Genomic DNA, 18,977 nt, shown 5'->3' on the forward strand with positions numbered 1-18,977 from the left:
TATGAAGAAAATATCGTTTCTTAAACACTTCTAGCTTATATTGAGAAAATTGTGGTCTTTGCATTTATTGCTTGTTGTAGTCAGGGGTTGTTACACAGAGAACAATTCAGATCAGGACATGGAGTTTATAATATTTTTATAATGGTCACCGGAAGTTAACACAGGAGAATGCAGGAAATCTACCCGCAACACCAACAACGTAGATTATATAAGTCAAGAGCCTAAACCCCACAGCAATGTCCCACATGAGTCCAGATAAAAACCCAGAGCTCAGGACAACGCCTCCACGAGTCCAACTGGAAGTCCAGGACCCACAAGGACTCACGCCAGTCTCTTTTACGGATTCATGCCGGGAAGACCCAAGGGTCAGTGGTGGAAGCCAGAAAGTCCATGCCAACAGGAAAAAGGAGCTGTGCTAGTGGGATGAGGGTTCCACACTGGAGCTGAGAAGTCATACTCACAACAAAGAGCGGGGCTGTCCTGAAAGGAACCACAGCTGTCCTCAGCGACACAGAGGCCCCGAGCTCCTCCGACAACAAGCACAGTCGGGAACGTGCCAGGAAGCAGTGTGAGGAGTTCACCCTGGAGACCAGGCAGCACATGTCTTCCCCTCCGGAGCCAGGAAGCAATGCTCGATGTGAAGACCAAAGCTTCTCCAGGAGAACCAACAGAGCTCAGACAGCAACTTGTAGGAGAACTAACAATGCCTCCATAACGCCTCAATCCCTCTCCCAACCTCTCTTCTTCTCCACCTATTTATCCTGGCAACCCTCCTCAGGTGGAGCATCTTCTCTCAATGCATGCTGATGTAATCCAGCTGGCGTTAAGTTGACCACTAGTTATCAAACCATAACATTGCTAATTTTTATTAATGAAAAATACTAACATGGACATTTATGTATTTTATATGAGTGAATGGGAAAATCTTTGGATTGAAAACTAAATTTTAGTGGTAATTCTTCCTGACCAATTATTAATGCAATTTTTGGAAAGTCATTTGGTATCTGAGCCCACGTTTACACAACTGTGAAATAATTTGATTGGGCCAAGATTAAGGTGATCTTTAAAATCCCCTTGAGCTCTGGCTTATGAGCCTAGACTTTGTAATCCATGTGTGTAAATTTCTGCATTTAAAATGTGATCTAGACGTGCAAAGAAGTCAATCAGTGATAATTTTGACAGTTTTGGGTTTCTACTATTGTGTGAAATGTAATATAAGAGAAAAAAGCAACTGTTTTTTTTTTTAAAATTCACTGACTTTCATAAAATGGTCCAATGTAAGATCTATGAGAATATCATTTTTCATGTGTATCTTGTAATCTGAGTAACTACTTTGGAGATAACAATATGCAATATTTTAACTATTGTTAATCTCCTACTATTTTGTTTTGAAATTTTGTATCATTGTTTTCATTCTTCATTTTAAAATTTTTTTAAAAATTTAAATATGAAGTACATGTGAAACAGCCTTCCAAACATAAGATATCAAATAGCTTATTTTGCCATCATAAATTTATCTGTACAATAACCATACCACTATCCATTTCTATGTTTTTGATCAACTAGTCATTTTTCAGAGAATTGGTAAACACTTTAGTTATTACCCAAACTAATTATGCAACCTTAGATATGTGTGTATATGTGTTCTTAATCTGTTTACCACATATCAATAGTCAGAAACACAAACCTCATAAACCCAATACAGCTGTTAGTATATGGTCTTGAGAAATTCTTATCAGAGTTGCTTGAGTCTGTAGTTGTGTCTACAGGGTATACAGTATATATGTATATATGTATTTGTGTATATATGTATATATATAGGTATATATGTAGTTGTGTATACAGGGTAACTGATTGAGTTTGAATTTGGGTTTAAATCCTAATTCTGCTACTCACTAACCAAGTGAACTGGATAATTGTGTAGCATTTCTAAGCTAGTATCCTCATCCATTAAATGAGGACATTCAGTAACCACTAATACTTCATCACGAGAAGCTCAAATGAGCAGTGTGCCTAGAAGCCTCTCTCAGCTCTGCTCCAGTCTCAGGTAGCTGCCTTAAGAAGAATCACTAGGTTTCAAAGCTTGGTGGAGCTTGGTGGAGGGTGGGCAGGGACTCTGATGAAGAGGAATAGTAAAGAATTTTCCTGTTTGGAGTAGTTGACCCCATGCTCTAGGACCAGCAGGGAGCCTGGAAGAAGAAAAGAGAAGAGGAGATTCAGCAGGACCCCAGAGCTGCTTCTTTATAGGGGTGCAGCATGGCCACAGGAAAAAGCCCCACTGTGGAGGTTCCCTGAGCCCTTTCTCAGCATTTCCTTGGTTCCCAAATGTATGCTGTGAGTTGCATGCCTCTTTTCTGGCACATTTCCTTATTTAAAAATTGTACTGCTAAAAACAAAAGGACTTACATTCTATTGATTGAAAAATTAATGTATTTACAAACCATATGTGTACACATATATTATATAATAATCATGTATAAATGCACACACATAAATATGTATATATATGCTTTGTTTGTAGTTTGTTATTGGAGCTGGGTTTATTGTAATTTTTAATTTACTAATGTATCAATGTGTTTTTCATGACAATACATAGCCCTAATACCTGTTTCATAATACTGTATAGCACCAATAATGACAATGTGAATTTCGCTATTGATAATTATCCTTGGTTTTCAATACTTACTATCAAAATAATCTTACAATAAACAACCTTTTACATATATCAAATAAATGTCTAGAAATAGTTGTTGGATCATAGTATATAAAATCTTTTTGAGCAAACTTACCATTCCTCTTCAAAATTTCTGTACTCTTTTAGACTTCCATTAATATAATAGGTAAAAATTATTTCATTAGTATCAATATTCATTTGCTAGATTATTTATAAAGTTAATTTTCAACATGTTTATTAACCACTTATATTTCTTCTGTGAATTTTTTAAACTTCTGTCTTCTCTTTTTACTATTAATTGATAAGTGTGTATATAGTTTGTATAATAACCTGTCATCTTTTTCACTTATGATACTTTTGTAGTGTGGGATTCAAAATTATGCATACCAAAATGATCGATTTTTTTCATAGTTTTTGGAATTGGTATGTTGTCAAAGAAGCATTTCCAAAATGTACCCCTACATACTGCTAATATTTTAGGATTTGTTGGGTTTAATATTTAATAAATGCATAATTGGTTTTGGTTATATTGAGGTTATGGCTAGGATTATCACATGATGCATATACTACTATTTTTCCTAAATATTAAGAGATCTTTCACAGTAATTAATAAAACAAATACAATTAATTTTACTTTATTATTCCATTTGTAGTGTTTCTTATTCCTACATGACCTTCCTTGTTTTATTCTGATGCTGTATTCTTTATGACTGAAGAACTTTCTTTTTTAAAGATTTTTAAAATAAATTTACTTAAAGACTAAACAAAACAGAAAATTGATAGAAATAATACATACTTTCAAAGAAAAAATAAGCAGTAAGAAATCACTAGTTGATGATTACATATTGTCCTCTTAGAAATAGCTGTTCAAGATACAAAAGTGAAACATACAAAGTGGGGATACAAACAACTAGACTAAAAATGGTTCTGTTCAACTATCCAACAAAAACATAGTAATATGGTCATCAATTCTATACACTTAAACATACATGCAGTTATCCATATCTTCATTTATGTTGAGATTAAATAAACCAAAGCAGTCTAAAATCACTCTGAACAAAGAATAATACTATTACTGGATTTCACATCATGACACTATGGGATCAGCATGGGTACTGAAGTGTCTCTTTTTCTTCAAAGTATTTGTTAATTTCATTATGTGTTATAAGATCTGTCCTTGTAAACTGTTTATAGGTTCTACACATGCATGAGTCTTAAGATGTATTTCTATCTTTCCCATATTAGAGGTAGAAACAAAACAAAGCAAGACAAAACAAAACATATTCCTTTAAACACATGAAACGAAAAAGACATATAAAACCACTGTACAAGCAGTTCTACAATGGTTACTGTGTTGTCTCTTGTTATCTTCAATAGAATTGTCTATGTCATCAGACATAGTATAATTGAATATAGCAGTACACAACAATATTAATAAAAATACTTTATAGATAGTGTAAAACTTCAAAAACAGGTAATAATCAAACCAGAATGGGTATCGTAGTGCATCTTGTGATCTTCAATGTAGCTGCTTATACTCTCAGACTTGATACTATCAATCATATCAGTTTTGAATAAAATCTGTCAATACCAAACAGCAATCAAACAAACCAGATTTAACTAAGATCAGTCCTGACTAAACAGTATAAGTTATACAGGGCTCCAGATTAAATTAATTGAAAATGAAAGGTGATTACTGTACTATATTCTGTAGTTTTTGGGATAACTGTCTGTGCCCTCAGATCTAGTGCAAGTAGACAAACTGGGACAGAATAAAATCTATCTAAGCGAAGCAGTGTGAGTACTGTGGGTTTTAAATCATGATACACTGTTAACAATATCTTCTGCCATCTTTTTTAAGAGTGTTCCTCCTCTTTTAACTCCCCCAAGGTGCACTGTGCATTTTTGTGTCTCACCAACACCTTTTAGATTGGGAAGGGTAGCCTGGTATTTCTCTAAGTGGTTCCAAACCTTCTCCCTCCTGGACTTGATCTTCTGTGCTATATCCTAATGTTTTTGGGATTACCAGTTATATTCCTCTACCTATTAAAGCCTGTCTTTCCAACCTATCCAAAATACTGGTCTAGTTGCCCCTATTATCTCTGGCTCCTTGTCACATAGAGCATTGTTTTCTCATATTTGATTTTCAGTCCATAAAGCCTTTTTCAGGTTAGTTATATTTCCTATACAGAGCATCTCAGTGGACCCTACCTCCTGATCTACTCTGCCTGTATTTCTCTTTTTTCTTTTTAGTGTACGAAGGCCATCTATATTAGAGATTATAGCCAACCTTCTCTGCTTCATTTCTGCTATGCTATTTTTCTGCCATTAGTTGTCTGCTTTTATCCTTAATTTCATTTTCTGCTCCATTCATTAAGGTCTCTCTGTCACTGTTCCTGGAATCCTCGTGCTTTTCTCTCTCCCTAGAATGTCCTACAGCATTCTCTGTAGGGTTGGATTGCTAGTCATGAAATCCCCCAGTTCCTCTTTGTTTGGAAGCATCTTGTTTCTTCATTAATTTCTAGAGATAATTTTTTCAGGGTACATCAATCTGGGCTGGAGGTTATTTTCTTTCAGGGCTTGGAATACTTCATTCTAAGCTCTTCTTGATTTGATGATCTGTGTCAAGAAGTCTGCCATGATTTTGATGGGTTTTCCTTTAGAGGTGATCTGTTTTTTTTTTCTCTGATGGCTTTTAATATTCTGTTCTCATATTGAATTTCTGGGGTCTTGATTATTATATGCCTGGGAGTAGCTCTGTTTTGATTGTAGGTGGCTGGAGTTCTGTATGCCTCAGACATCTGAATATCATTTACTTTTTTTATGCTTGGGAAGTTTTCCTTAAGTATTTCTGTGAATAGCCTTTGTAGTTCCTTTGTTTGTATCCTTTCTTCTTCATTCACATTCTTTATTCTTAAGTTATAGATCCTCTTGTCATCTTCTAGCCTTTGTTTTGTTACTGTCTGTTTCCTTATTATTTTTAAAAAAATTTTTCCTTTCATGATCACACTTTGCAAACCTGTCTTCAAGTTTTGATAGCCTATCCTTAGTTTCTTTCAAGCAGTTTTGCCAGCTTTTAATGGAGTTTTTTTTATTTCCTGGTAATCTCTTTGAATGTGCTTAATGTAATCTATGTTTTCTTTATATTCTTCATCAAATGTTTCTCTCCTTTTTTTGTGCTCATCCATTCTTCCATCTGTGTCTTCTTGAGAGGTGCCTAGCATTTCTTTTATTAATCTACTTGCTTTACATGGTTAAGTATTTCACTTTTGAACTCATCTATCAGGTCCCGAAGATATCTCCTTATGTCCACTGATGCCATGAGCCAATCAGCCACTGATTGCTGTCCTCAATCTCTTTTGTATTTACCTCTCCTGGATCAATGTTCTCAGAGGTGGGGGCTGGGGACTTTTTCTTGTTGCTTTCTCTTCTCATGTTTTTGGTTTCTTCCATACAGGTGTGTAGAGGAGGTCCCAATCCCTTTCCTTGCTGGTTACAGTTCTTCTGAAGTGTGCTAGCTAGGTTATCCTGCCCACTCCAGTGTGTTATAGAGGTGGAAACACGGGTGGCTTATGCTGGCTCCTCCTCTCCAGGTCAGTCAACTTGCTGAGGCCTCCACTGCATTAGTATGCACCGTGCATAGGGAATTGGTTTGGGACAACTTATTGGTTCTCAGCCATGGGCATGACCCAAGCCAAGCATACCCCGCCATTCTCGCCTGTGAAGGGAACAACTGACTGAAATCACTGCTGTTCCTTGTTCTTGCCAGTCCTGCCTGATTCCAAAATGTCATCCCTTGGTGCCTCTTTCTCTGGAAGAGTTTTATTCCCAGCACTCACCCCAGATCAATGCAGGTCCCTTGGTGGCTCCGTTCTCCATTGAGCTCACTGACCTCCAACTTCAGTGCAACTTCGGTTCCAGGAAGTTGAAGTGGCGGAATTCAGATGTGTGAGAGCACCTAATCTTCACTGCCTCAATAGTAGCTCTGGGACTGCATGTTTGACTGGTTCTTTTCACTTTAGTTTCTTCCTGGGTTGAGAGACTCCATCTCCAGGACTGTCCAGGACTCCCCATGCTGTGTTATTTCCGTATCTGAGTTGTCTGTCTCAGGGAGCCTCTGTATTCTGCTCTTAATCTATCCACCATCTTTTTTTTCGACAGTCTTTTGCACCCACTGGTGGAATGTGCGTTGGCGCCAGCCTCTAGTCCTGGATATTAAGGCTTTTGAAGGATTCCCATGGGAGGTAGGAACCAAAACTGGAAGCAGGTCTGACCAGCAGGTCTTGGGGGCAGAAATCTGGGATATCGCCTGCAGGTACTCTTGAAGGACTTTCTTTAGTATGTTTTATAGAAACTACTACTGTCCATTTTTTGTCTTTTGATTTGCATGGTTTTTTATAATTGTGCTACAATTCTTATCCTTATTTCTACAACTCAACATAAATAATTTGTTGTCTTCCTCTTTTATTCTGCTTTTTCTCACTTCTTTTTTTATTTATGGTTGCTAAGAAAAGGACATTCTGACTTTTTAACAATTTAAAATATGATAGTTATGTTTTGGGTGATTTAAATTAATTTGTTGTGATCTTCTTTGTGATTTTCAAGTTGTTTAGATTTGTGATTTGGTTTCCATCATTAACTTTGGAAAAATGTTGAGATTTTCTCTTCTAATATTTCTCTGATCATTTCTCTATGTTCTTTTCTGAATTCTCATTTATATATAAGGTAAAACCATTTTTTCATACAACTTTTGAATATTCTTTTATGCTCTTTTCTCCCTATTTCAGTTTGGCTAGCTCTTATTGGTGAATCTTCAGTTCCATTGATTTTTTTCATTGATGTGTCAAGTCTACCAATTTAATTCATAAAATAATCCTACTTTTGGCTTTTTTGTTTTTCATTTCTAGTGTATTTTTTTAGCTATGGTTATTCTCAATACAATGGAGGTTTCAAACTCCCTAGGCAAATATTTTGCATTAGATTGTTGCTTGGGCCACTTGAGCAATATCTTTTTGTTGTTTAATTTTCATTTTTTATTAGTACATCTTTGCAGTATATGCTGATTGTGTTCCCTGTAGTAAGTTTGTAGATGTATACAATACATAATAATTCTCTTTTTGAAACCCTTTCTATTTCAGAAAGATATCTCCCTGCTTGCTATTATCTGCCTTTTATTTTGCTCTTTATTTATAATATGGGCTTCTCATGTAAGAGAAACCATGTGACAAATAAGCATGTGTGTCCGATTTATTTCACTTAATATTTATTTCATGTAAAGTGCATCCATTTTCCTACAAATGGCTCAAGTTATCCCTCTTTATGGTAGGGTGGTATTCCATTGCATATAAATACCACATTTTCTTGATTCATTTATCTGTCGATGAACATATAGACCAAGTGAAAGATTTAGCCACAATGAGTTGTGCTGCTAGAGACATGGGTATGAATATAACATTGTGATATGATACTTTTAACTCTTTTAGGAAGACACTTGTAAGAGAAATAGCTGGTTTGAATGGCATCTTTACTTTTAGTGTTGAGGAATCTGTATGCTGATATCCATAATGGTTGTGCTAGTTTACATTCCCACCAATAATGTAAAAGGTTTGCTTTTCCTCATAATCTCTCTAACATGATACTATTTGATTTCTTGAGAATAGCCATTCTTTATGGAGTAAGGTAGAGTCTCTGAGTGGATTTAACTTACATTTCTCCACTGGCCAGAGATGTTGAACATTTTTTCGTGTATGTACTCGCCATTTGAAATTCTTCTGTGAAAAGTCCTTTCATCTGGGCAACTAAAAGCAATAACTTTTTAATTTTGAGTTTTTAGGCTTTCCTTTATGCTTGCTTCATGGAGCGTTAGTTTGCATGATGTCCTGCATCTCTTATGGTATTTCTCTCCTGTTACCTCTAATTTCGAACTTGTTATCTTGACATTGTTAATGGTCGTGGTAAAAAGGAATAATCTCTGCTTTTCTGAATAATTTTTAGTTACAGACATGCATGATGCTCCTTGTTCTTAGGGGTGTGGCTTCTCATTTATACTGTTTCTCCTCTGGTTGTATTCATGAGTGTAGAACATTAATCTGCTCCTTCTCCAAGAATAGGATTTTCCTCTTCCATTTATTTTTCTTTTCAGCTGTGATGAGTTTTTAACAGCACCCCCAGAGCTGAAGACTTATTTTCTCCAGTGGAGATAAAGGGTCCAAAGTCAGACTTTGTCTTCTCATCTTTGCAAAATAATAAAAATTTTAAAATGCTGTTTAGTAAAATTTTGTCAAATGTCTTTACAAAGTTAAGTAAAATTGTTTTCAGGAATGTACATAAAATGTTTCCAAATATTTTTTTTATCCTAAACATATTAAGTAATGAGTTATACTATTAGATCCTTAATATTAGCTCTTTCTTTCAATCTTGAATGATTCTTTGAATGACTATAAATTTTATATGGATAGTTTAATTAGTTTACATAGTAATTCTGCAACTATACTCAAAAAAGACTCATATTTTATTTATTTAATGCTTTTCTTGCCAAATTTTTGCCTTGTGGTCACAACATGAATAAATCATTGCCTCATCTTTTTAGTGTACTGAGTTTAAATGAGATAAAAATAACCTCAGAACTACTACACCTGGATTGTATTCTGTTGTTTAGTTACCTAGGTAATAGGAAAATTTTCTAGCATGGTTTTCTGCCCAGTCTTTGCTAGCATATTTCCCTATCATTAACTGAATACACAATTTGTCTTTAAAAAGGGGGACATTTTGAGTATGAAAGTGCACTATTGATAATTATAGAAAGAAGCAGGTGAAAATTAGGATGGAGCTGAAAATTAGAATTTGGGTGTGTCTTGCTTAAAAGAGTTGCACTGGTGTCTTAGGCAGTTTTGTGCTGTTGTAACAGAATGTCACAGAGTAATTTATAAACAGTGGGACTGTCAGACAACTTGGTGAGTTAGAACACAGAATGTTGAAGGAGTAATTGAAAAGGATAGATACTGGGAGACAGTGTAAAGCTCCAGACAAGAGTTGTTCTTTTCACAAGATGTTAATAGCCAAGTTCACGACTGTATCAAAATTATGAGTGACTACTTTGTGGTGGTAGTGGATGGAAGGAGGGTTTTCACTATGTCCTTAGACTTTATATAAGCAAAACTTTATTTTCTAACCATAAAGATTCCCTTAATTTCATTAACTACACATTTCTATTGAGTTACGCTTTTGCAGTGCTCCTAGATAAAGAAAGTTATACCATTATCATATTAGGGAATAATATATTGTGGAATTTGTAATTCCACATCAAAGCAGTTCTACAATTACCTTTAATAAGAGTTAAATTCATTACTCAATTTACAAAGATCATCAGATGCTTAATCATATTACTCTTGAAAACCATGTGGTAATTCAAGGACTTATAATTTACAGGAATGTGACTTTGAGAAAGCAGTGAAGAAGGAAGCCCAGAGTAAAGATCATATGCCATGGAAATAATTGCAAACAGACAAGCACAATATGTGAAGAAAACTTAATCTTGTAGAATTCAGAGCAATGGTGCTAAAATACAGTTAATCTAACAATTAAAACAATAAAACATCTGCAAGAAATCTTACTTGTATGACCTACAAGATAAATATATATTACTTATTTCTCAACTCTAATGTTTTCAACCACCCTAATAATGTTTGCAATGAGCTTATATCCCATTTGGGAGGCTGAAAGTTACTTTGGAATGATGTTTCTTGGGAAGGTCAGCATTTCTTTCTCCAAGCTAATGTCCCATCCTTGGCAGCATCAAGGTAACATTAAATGAAGATCAAATACAATGGGAAGCATATAATGAATAATGAAAACATTGCGTGGTAAAATAAATTGTTACATCCACAGACATTTATCAAATACTTATTTGCTCAACAAATACTTCTCTCATTGTATAGGATGTATCTGTGAGCAAAACAATTCTTGTGGTAGGTTAACTAGTGATCAGCTTGTAACACCCTCCTGAACTGAATCAGCATGGTTCCAGGTTTGGAAAGTTCACTTCAGAATTGTTGCCAATGGCAGAAAAAGAGAAATGGAGGGGAAGATGGTGTGCTGTTCTCTTGGAGAAGCTTGTTGTGCTGGTTTTTCTGGTATGAACTCAGCTTTCTCATTGTCAGAGGAGCTTGGTTCCTCACTGTCACGGAGCACGGCTGTGGTCCTTTTCAGGGGAGCTCTGCTCCTTACTGTGAATGTCACTTCTTGTGTCTAGTGCAGATCCCTCAGCCTACTGGCACAGATCCTGTATCCTGTGGGTGCAGATATTCTAGTTCCACCACTGACTTTTGGGCTTTCCCAGTGCTGATCCTTGATACAGACTTGCATAAAATATTGTCATGGGATCTAGACCTCCAGTTGAACTTGGGGAGGACATTGCCATGGGCTCTAGGTCTTTAACTAGACTCCTGCATGACATTGCCATGGAATCCAAGCCCTCAGTTGGATTCTTTGGGTCATTAATATGTGGACAGATTTCCTGCACCTGCATTCAACTTTTGGAGTGAATATAAAATAATCCTATAAATCATGTATTCTTTATTAAATCTATTGCCTTGCAAACCCTGCCTATAATAATTTCTGGTATTATGACGCTTACATTTCTGAAGATATTTGTGCAGTATGGTTATGGAAGTGTTGTCGCCTTGTCCTCAAAATTATTCTTTAGTCTATGTTCTCAAACTTGATTAGACAAAACATTGTCTTGGAAATCTTTCTGGTGCTGATTTAGTATGCGTGGATGGGGCCTAAGATTCAGCCTTTCAAATATAATTGCTCCCCATGCTACTGAGCCATGGACCACATTTAATAGTAACATAATCCATGATTTCTCTGTCTTATGTTTAGTGAAAAATCGATGGACATATAGAAATATGACTGGATGAAATGGTCAGATCTAATGACATTAGATTAAGGGGAAACACAGCTAGGTCTCTCTGTTCAGATTCTTAACCTTTCTGTGTAACATTCTTTCTCTCATGTATGGATCACAACCAAGAATGATGGTCTTCGATGGAGAAAAAAGAAGGGAAGGAGTTATCTTTCCAAGTTGTTTGGCTTGCTTTACGGGAGAGGAATTCTCCCCTCCTTTTTTTTAACTGCCTGAAGAAAGAGTAATTCTGTGACTTATTTTAGGGGAAGGAGAAGGGTAGAAGATAGAAATAGGAGAAGTTCAGAAAGACCTTGTCTCTGAGGCCTTTTAGTCAGTATGAGTTTAAAATACCGTGCACACCAAAGTGACAAACTTTGGGGTGCTATATTCTGAGCCCCAAAGACACTAACAGATATTTCTTTTACTTGGACACTATTCAATAATTTTCCATTTTGGAATCACAATTGTATGCCTCAAAACTGAATTAACCTTGCTTAAAATTAAAATAAATTATAGATCAAGATGGGTTTTGATGAGAAAACTTAGAGAAAATAATCTGTTGACAAGAAAAAATCCTCTGAAAAGTTTAGAGTTGTGGTGTTTACTGTTCTTTGTAGCAAGATAAAGACAAGGATAATGAATATTAATATTCTAAGAATGATAAATATACAATGAATAAAGGAATCGTTAGAGGCTAGATAACTATGGTAAATATCTTATGTCATTTTAAGGCTATTCATCTTGTTTCTTGTCATGATCACAGTTCCTCTTTTATCCAGATTCAAGAGATTAAGTATTTAAAGGGCTAATACAGGATAGTGTATAGGAAATTAGATGAGTGTTTCTCATCCAAGAAGGATCAGGTAAGAAAATCACCCAGGTAAGATGGTGTTTGTAAAATGAAGTGCTTGAGTTCAATGAGTGGGAGGAGGGCATTTTAGGTGAAGAAAGAAGAATGGGCAAAGATCCAGAGTCAAAAGTGATGTTAAAATATTCAGGACGTGCAAGTCTCTCATGATGATGACAATAGGGTTTGAGAGCGTGTGAGAGCTGAGAAATGGTCCTTCCTTTATGTTTTGGATATGATAAAAGCACACGCCAGGATTTCCTGAAACAAAAACTGAACGAATTTGTAGAACAAAATCACAAAAGGCATAATTAACCAACAAGCAAAGAAGAAATGAAAGTTTGTATATTATTATAAATTTCCATATTAAAATTTAAAATTGAAGCACTTGGAGCCAATGTTTTCATGGTGTGACAACTATTGGACATTCCGCCACACATTCTAATTCATACCATTGCCATTTAAGCCACTTTAGCCACTACTTAAATTTCTGTGATGTATTTGCTCTATTTATAAAACCAAAAATGTATTTAATAAAATTATATTTTATAAAGGCTTGCTTTCAAACCTGTCTTTTTTATTGGATGATGCAGCTTTCATTAGAGTTTATGTTTAACTTTTAATTGATAAAAAAATGGAAAATGTACATTGTTAATGGGTTCAATACATGTATACATTGTGTAATGTTTAAGTCAGATTAAATATATTTACCTTCTTAAACATTTATCACTCTGTGAGGAGCAGCTGACCTAGAGATTCACCATGCCTTTGTGGCTAGAGCCCTGAGAACATAGAGCACCAGAGGCGAGCCACGTGAATGACATGTTGGGACTAGAGCAAAGCCAGTCCGGCAGGTGCCGGCCCTGGTGTTCCTCCGTGGTAACTACAGTATGGATAGCTCTGTGAAAGTTTCACTTTCATTGTTCTCAGAAAAACATGGAGATCTTGCCCTTTTGTCGCTCTTATGTGCTTCCCCCATTTTTACTGTATATAAACAAAAATGCAAACTGTACTGGGCTGCTGTTGCCTCTCCATCAGAGATGTTAGGTCCCACCCAGTCCCAGATTTTTTTCTAGGTTTATTGCTTTTTGCTAATCTCTCATCCTTCCCTCTCAGGACCCTATTGGCCGCGCAGGTCACAGCATCATTCTTTGTGGTAAAACTTTCAAAAATCATCCTTCTAACTTTTAAAAATGTGAAATAGATTATTCTCATTTATAGTCATCATACTATGTCATAGTACTCAAGATTTGCTTGCTTTTATGTTCTATAACTGACCCATACTGCCTCCCTTACTATCTCTCACCTCTAGTAATTACTATTCTAGTCTCAGTTGCCTTGAGAAACTATCTAGTTTTCACATATGAGGGAGGTCAGGCAGCCTAGATTTCTGTGCCTGTACTCATTTAACATACTCTCTAGTTCTATTCATGTTACAAATGACAGACTTTCATCCTTTTTATGACAGAACAGTACCCAATTTTCTTTATTCATTCATCAAGTTGTGGACCCCTGGGTTGTGTACATTCTTGGCTATTGTTGATACTACTGAAATAAATATGGATATGCAGATGTCTTCTGTACGTAGTGATTAATTTCCTTTGCCTATATACTAAGACATGTAATTGCTAAATTATATGGTAATTTTACACTTAGTTTTTGAGAAAATTCTATACTGTTTTACATAAAGACTATACCAATTTACACTCCAAAACTGAGAAAGTACTACTTTTTCTCCACAATCTCACCAGAACTTGTTAACTTTTGTCTTTTTGATAATAGCCATTCTTATTGTGATAAGGTGATGTCTCCTTACAGTTTTGATTTGTATTTTCCCAGTGATCGGTGGTTTTGACCATTTTTTATATATCTGTTGGACATTTATTTGTGTGTCTTCTTTTCAAAAATATCTATTTGGATTTATTGCCCATCTGCTATATTTTATATATTCTGAATATGAAGCCCTTGTAGGATGTATTCATTGCAAAATTTTCTCACATTCTGAATATTGTCTCTGCATTTTGTTGAGTGTTTTGCTGTGGAACAGCTTTTGGTTTTATTTACTTCCATTTGTCTAATTTTAAAATTTCATTTTCCATGTGTTTGGGACATTGTCCAAAAAAATCTCTGCCCATTCTAATGTTCTGAAACATTTTTTCCTATGTGTTTTTCTAGTAGTCCAAGATCTCATATTTAAATGTTGAATACAGTTTGAGTTGATTTTTTAATTGGTGAGAGAAAGGAGTCTACCTTCATTCTTTTCCATGTAGACATTCAATTTTTTCCAAAACTATCTACTGAATAAAAAAAACCCTGTTCTTCCTCCAGTGTGTGTTCTTAGCACCACTGTTGAAAATCAGTTGTCTCTAGACAACCAATTCTGTGCCAATTCTATGCTCATTTGATTGATAAATCTTTGTAGTGTGTTTGAAGTCAGATATTATTTATTTCTTTGTGGTGAAATGGCTTTGGATCTTCAGGATTCTTTTCGTAGGGTTACAAATAAATTTTAGAATTGTTTTCAATAGCTCTATGAAAATTGACTGGTATTTTGATGGAGATTTAATGGAATTGGTAAACCATTTTGGATAGTATAGACACATTAATAATATTGATTCCACGAATTCATGAACATGGGATGTTGTTTCATTTTTTTGTTTGTCTTTATTGTTTTGTAATTTTCATTCTAGAGCTCTTTGAAGTCTGGTTAAATTTGTTTTTATTTTATTTCTTTGCTCTCGTAAATGGTCTTTATTTCTTGATTTCTATTTTACAAAATTTTCTATTAGCATATAGCAATGCTATGTCTCTTAATTCACAACCATGCATGGTATAAAGGATGAGAGATTACTTGGAGTCCATCTCCAGAAAGGCCAGAGGGTCTGCCTTAACTGAATCTCTGCTACATGAGAGTCTCAGGAAAAAAAACAGTCCCAACCTGAAGCTTCTGTGGCTTTTTATTGATAGGATCATAAAGCAAAGATAAAGTACAAAGAAGGACATCAGTGTGGGAATTTATGTAGAGGGCAGGAGAAGGAAAGCACAGGGACCCTAAGGTGGTCTGCTACATGACCCACCTCAGGGCTGAGTAATTAATCACACTATAGAGAGGACAAGGGCCAGAGCATATATTACTTAAGGTGATGTGTTTGGATCCTTCTTGGACTTGTGGCCTCTTTTAATCTTTCACCGTGCATTCTGGGAGGTTTCAGGCTTGTACCCCCAAAGCCCTTTAATTCTGCATATCCATCTCATACATACTTCTTGCCAATGCCCCCACAATGCTACTGTTTCTTTTATTGATTTTGTATTCTGCAATTCTGCTGAATTTATTTAGTCATTCTCATTTTATGGTGGAATTTCCCTATGTAAGATCATGTCAGTTGCAAACAGATGATTTCACTTCTGTTTTAATTTATATGCTCTTTATTTCTTTCTCTTGCCTAATTTCTCTGGTCAGGATTTCCAGCATTATTGTGAAAGAAGTGGTGAAATTAATCACTTTTATCTTGTTCCAGATCTTACAAGTAAAGCCTTAAGCTATTCTCCATTCAAAATAATGTTAATCTCTGGTTTATGATAAGTGATCTTCATTGTGTACATTCCATGTGAGTCCAATTTCTTTAGCACTTTTATCACAAAACAGTGTTGAATTTTATCAAATGCTTTTTCTATACCAATTAAGATCACCCTATAATTTTGGTCCTTCATTCTGTTCATATAATGTATCATATGTATTGATTTGCTTGGATTGAAGCATTGTTGCCTCCATCTTTGGAATGAATCCCACGTGATCAAGGTAAAGACTCTTTTCAAAATTGATTTGTTAGTATTCCACTGAGGACTTTTGCATTCAGGTTCATAAAGGACATCAGTTTATAGTTTTTGCTTTTCTTTTCCCTTCTTCCCTCCATTCCTCTTTTCTTTTTTCCCTCTTGCCTCGTGTGTGTTTGTGTGTGTGTGTGGCGTGTTTCTCAGGTTTTGATATTAGGCTGATACTGACTTGATAGAACGTATTTTTAAAACTTTTTTATTTTAAAGAGAATAAAACAAAGCAACAAAGCAGATCAGAACAAAGCAATGCAATCAACACAGGATTTCAAAACAAGACAACAGAAAATCAGCAATGGTTACCACAGTGTCTCTGGTTTTCGTAGAAATAGGTGTCCATATCTTCACACACAATGAATTCAAACAAGACAAAGTAGAATAAAACTGATCAAAACAAAAGAATGAAAGTTTCACAGGCCTTCAAAACCAGGAAATAGGAAAATCAACAATGGCTATCATAATATCTTTGTTCTCTTCAAAGTAACTATCCATACCTTCATATATATTGAAATTAAATAATATAAAACAGACTAAAACTAACCCCAAAAAAGAATAAAAGCATTACTGGCACAACAAGATGATAGGAAATCACCATGGCTACTATAATGTCTCATTTCCTTCACAGTTATTGTTCAAACCATCACATGTAGTAAAATCAATTCTTGTAAACTCTTTAGGAGAACTTCTAGGCATGTATAAGCCTGTACATGTACATATATCCTTTCTTTATTAGAGGGGAAAACAAAACAAAACAAAATAAATTATGAAAAAATACAAGAAACAAAAGAGACAAATAACAATAACAATGACACCATAGGCTTTCAAAACTAAGTGGGAAGAACACAACAAAGGTTGTTATTTTGCCTAGCTATATTCAAAATATTTACTCAGATTACCAGATATAAACATGCAAAATTAATCCAATACTATGAATGTTAACTCTTTTGTTCCAAGAACTATCAGAATTAGTAATACAATCATGTTAGCTATCATAAATGTGTATATAAAAATTTATGTTTTTATTTTTCCTTCCTTCTTTTCTACTTTACCCTGAGTTGTTCTTTCCCCTTTGAGCAGTTTTTACCCTTTCACAATATTTATTGATGATTTTGTATCTCTTATCTACTCTTTCGGTTTCTTACACTATTGGGACAACAGAGTATTTTTTAAAATTTTATTTAAAAGGAAAAAGAGAAAGAACAAAACAAAACAAAGCAGTGTAAGGGTACAAGTAATACAGATAACTACAAAAAAAACAGTAAGAAATCATCAGTTAATAGATTACGCATTATCATCTTAGAGATAGTTGCTCAAGTCACAGTATCAAAGAATACAAAGTGGACATTCAAACAGTGAGACTGCAAACAGTTGTGTTCAATGATCCAACCAAAAACATTAATATGGTCAGCTATTTAACACCCCTAAACACACTTACAGTTGTATCCTTTAGAGCACTTTTTTCCCCTCTCTTTTTTACAACAAAATTTACATATTTTGGGTTTTATTACTCCTTCATTCTTATTACTTTTTTTTGGAAGAGAATAAAGTCAAATATGGCAAAACAAAGCTGTCAGTCAAAACCAAGGATAGACATAGCACATGATGTAAAAACAGAGTACAAGGTTATCAACAATGGTTAACATAATGCCTCTTGCTTCCTTAAAAAGAATTGTCTATCTCATTCGGTTTTGTAAAGTTGAACAAAACAGTAGAGAACAAGGCCAAGAAAGCCTAAACAATGTAAATATTACAGGACTTCCAAAGGAGATAATAGCCAAACCAGAATGGGCATCATAGTGAATATTACCTTCAAAGTAGTTGCTTATACCCTCAAACTTGATACTATCATACAGAACGGAACAGAGTCTAATCAGTGAAAACAAGATAGTGGGAGTATTATAGGACTTCAAATCAAGTTAATAGGAAATTTAAAAAGTTACTATAATATATCCTGCTAATTTTAAAATTTTTCCCCTTAATTAAAAAATCATAAAAAATAACTAAATAATTTTTTAATGAATAAGGGAGAGATTGAGATAAAAGAGGACATAACAACATAACAAAACATGTCAAAGCATGACTGTTTCAGCAACCTAGTGCTTCACCACCAAATAACCGGACTTAATAGTAGTTATCATAATGTTTTCTTCCTTGAAATATTTGAATATAACTTCATATACTATAGCTTCAAATATTTCCATATCAAGCAGCCGAGAATAAAGCCTTTCCAATTAATAAGTGAAAACTTTATAAGGCTTCAAGGCCACATAATGAGGAATCATGATTACAACATACTTTTATATATTTGAATCATTACTTACATTAGGGAAACTATTCGGTATTCATACATGCAAGATTAATTTATTTCACTTATGAGTATGGTCTCAAGCTGCGCCCATTTATTGATAAATATCTCAATGTGATCCTTCTTTATAGCTGAGTAATACTCCATTGAATAGAAATACCACACTTTTTTATCCATTCCTCAGTTGATGGACACTTGGGTTGTTTCCAGGATCTGGCGATTGCAAATTGTGCTGCTATAAACATAGGTGTACATATATCACTGGGGTATGATGCTTTCAGTTCTTCTGGGAATATGCCTAGAAGTGGAATAGCTGGAATAAATGGGACTTCCAATCCCAGCTTTTTGAGAAATCTCCCGACTGACCTCCACAAAGGTTGTACCAGTCTACACTCCCACCAACAGTGCAAGA

Source organism: Cavia porcellus, unplaced genomic scaffold (genome assembly GCF_034190915.1).
Source record: "Cavia porcellus strain 051 isolate PalLab524CR breed Dunkin Hartley unplaced genomic scaffold, mCavPor4.1 scaffold_17, whole genome shotgun sequence".
Lineage (NCBI taxonomy): Eukaryota > Metazoa > Chordata > Mammalia > Rodentia > Caviidae > Cavia > Cavia porcellus.